Below are 2930 nucleotides of genomic sequence, written 5' to 3' on the forward strand. Positions count from 1 at the left end.
TCTGATCCATTAGATTCTCCTAATACATTATTAATCCTAATGCAAAATTGTTATAGGATAGGTATTTAACAAAAATTAATTCTTGTTATCTTATTGAGTATACAGATCAGAGTATTATCTTCTACTTGTAATATTTCCTTTAACGTCGGCTCTCACCCTCCAAGAACTCCCCACCTTGCTTTTGGGGTAACTCGAACTCACAACTTCTTCGTTGGAAGTGGAGGGTGCTCACCACTAAAGCAACTCACTCTTATCAAAAATAAAAAATATCTTTATACCCTTTAAATAAAAGATCAAATTTTACCTACTAAATAAAAAAATCAAAGATATCTTTATACCCTTTAAATTATTAAAATCTCAACTATCAGTGCTAGTCACAAATTAAAATTTTCTTTTTCTTTTTATTAAGTTATTTACTTTTTAACATTAAGATACTCAATTTTTATATAAAAAAAATTAAAACTACTACTAAGGGGGCCCCAAAAATGGGGGCCCTAAGCCATTGCTTGTGCTGCCTTACCCTTGAGCCGTCTATGGATGGAAGGAGTATATTGATTAAGTTATACATTGATCATACATGAATTATACATATATTATATATCCGTCGGCTATTTTTTATAAAGGATGATGTAGACAGGTATTTGGATTAATTTTAAATTATTTTATTCTAAAATTGCCAAATCGTTACTATTTTTGAGTAGATTAGCGGTGCAGTGGATCTCTCATGTGCTTTGGATATTCGCTGCGATTTGCTGTACTAATTAAGGGAAACAGAGTGGATTAGAGTTTCATTAGATTAATTAATTTCAGAAATTAGTTCTCGTCGAGCCTTTTTTATTGTTCTTTTTTTTTAAAACGCAGTTAATAAAGAAAGAAAAACTCAATTGGGTACATAGTAGTAATGAAATTCGTTATGACTCGATTTTTATTTTTTTTAAAGATTAGTTCGATAGTTTTGTAATCAATTATTTAAAATGTTATATCAATACTATATCTAATTAAATCGTTATGAGTCAATTTGTTTTTGGTTTTTATTTATTCGGTTCGATAATTTCAAATTGTTCGACTTGTATAAAGAATTACAACATTCTTTTTTGTCTTTAAGAGGTAAAAGAAATCTTAGACAAAAGTCGTCATTTGTATTTGGTATTTAGAGTAAGTGGCGCCGTTTTAGCTACAAGTAAGAAAATGAATTTTCTCCATAAAAATAAAAAGGTAAAAATGAATTTTCTTGGATACGAGACATAATTAGTTTACTAAATTTGATATTTTAGTTTCTGACTGAAATAAATTACCATAAATGAAAGGTGCAAGTACCACTAGAATTAGGACCATCAATCACTTGGGTAAATATTAAGGGCCCGTTTGGCCACAAAAATTACTTCTTTTTTGAATTTTTTCTACTTTTTTCGAAATCAGTTTTTGGCCATAAAAATTTTAAATTTCACTTGAAGTTAAATTTCACAATTTTAAGAAAATTTAAAAAAATTCAAAAAGATATTTTTCAAAATTTTTATTTCAAATCAGTCAGAAAAATTCAAAAACAACTCCAAATTGTATTTATGTCCAAACACAATTCTAACTTTCGAATAATATTTTACTAGAAGAAAATTTTCACTTTTTCTGAAATTCCACAATTCTTATGTCCAAACGGCCACTAAATTGTTAGGTGAGAAGGTGCTGCGTTAAATCTAATCTCTTACTACAAGAATAACTTCGTAATTTGATTAGGTTTGATATTTCTTTTCCAAATATATCAAGAAATTAAATTGTGAATAGCTGTTTTTCTATAAATATTGGAACACATTAATTTGTACTAGCTTTTTACTTTAGAATCTCAATTAGGTACAAATAAGTAATCCATATTCTATTCGTTTTAATTTATATGACGGTGTTTGACTGAGCATGAAATATAAGAAAAAGACATATGAAAACTATAATTTTAACTATAGCATAATATGTTTGTGATAATTAACTTGCAATTAAAAATAAAATAAGAAGCTTAAATCAAATTTTATATCACCTTGTTTTTAATGTAAAATATAGAATTAGAGAAAGGTGAAAAGGAGAAAGACGTGTAGCTGTTTTAGCGGGCAATTTGTATATTATGTCCCTTTATAATTTTAAAATTAAGAAATAATCTTCTTAGATCTTCAATGATCTTGTGAAATAAATGGCCCGTTTGGCCATAAACAATTTAGTTTTTCCGGAAAGTTTTTTTTTTTTTGGAATCAGTGTTTGGCTATGAAAATTTTAAATATCACTTGAAGATGAATTTTGGAAGTTTTAGAAAACTTGAAAAACTCCGAAAAGCTGGTTTTCAAAATTTTCACTTCAAATTCCTCACAAAAATTTTAAACAATTCTAAATTGTTTTCATGTCCAAACAAAACTCTAATTTTTCAAACACCATTTTTGTTTCGTGAAATTTCACAATTTATTATGTCCAGTCGCCTACTAAATCTCCTATATGCGAAAAAAGGCAGGTTATAAAATTAAAAACAAGTTTGTAAAAAGCCACAAAACTAATTGACACGCCCCTTATAAATTTGTGAAATTCATGAAATAAATTCAATGGTACTCCCTCTGTCTTATATTATGTTTTGTATTTCTCTTTTACATGCCCTTTATAAAATATTAATTAAAATTAGGGATTAAACTATTTTACCCTTATTTATATCAAAAGATGTAATCTCTCTTTATTGAATATTTATTCTATTTATGTGTTATATCTTCAAAAATAATTATTACTAAGGGTAAAAAAGAAAAAAAAATAATCAGTTTTGTTTTGAACTTCTAAAATGACAAATAATTTAAGACAACTATTTTTAATAACCACGACTGTTAATATGAAAGAAAGGGAGTATAATATTATTAAAATCATTATTATTAATATTGTAATAATGGATTTTTACCTGATTCGGATTTACA

This window comes from Nicotiana tabacum, chromosome 9 (assembly GCF_000715075.1).
Source record: "Nicotiana tabacum cultivar K326 chromosome 9, ASM71507v2, whole genome shotgun sequence".
NCBI classification, from domain to species: Eukaryota; Viridiplantae; Streptophyta; class Magnoliopsida; order Solanales; family Solanaceae; genus Nicotiana; species Nicotiana tabacum.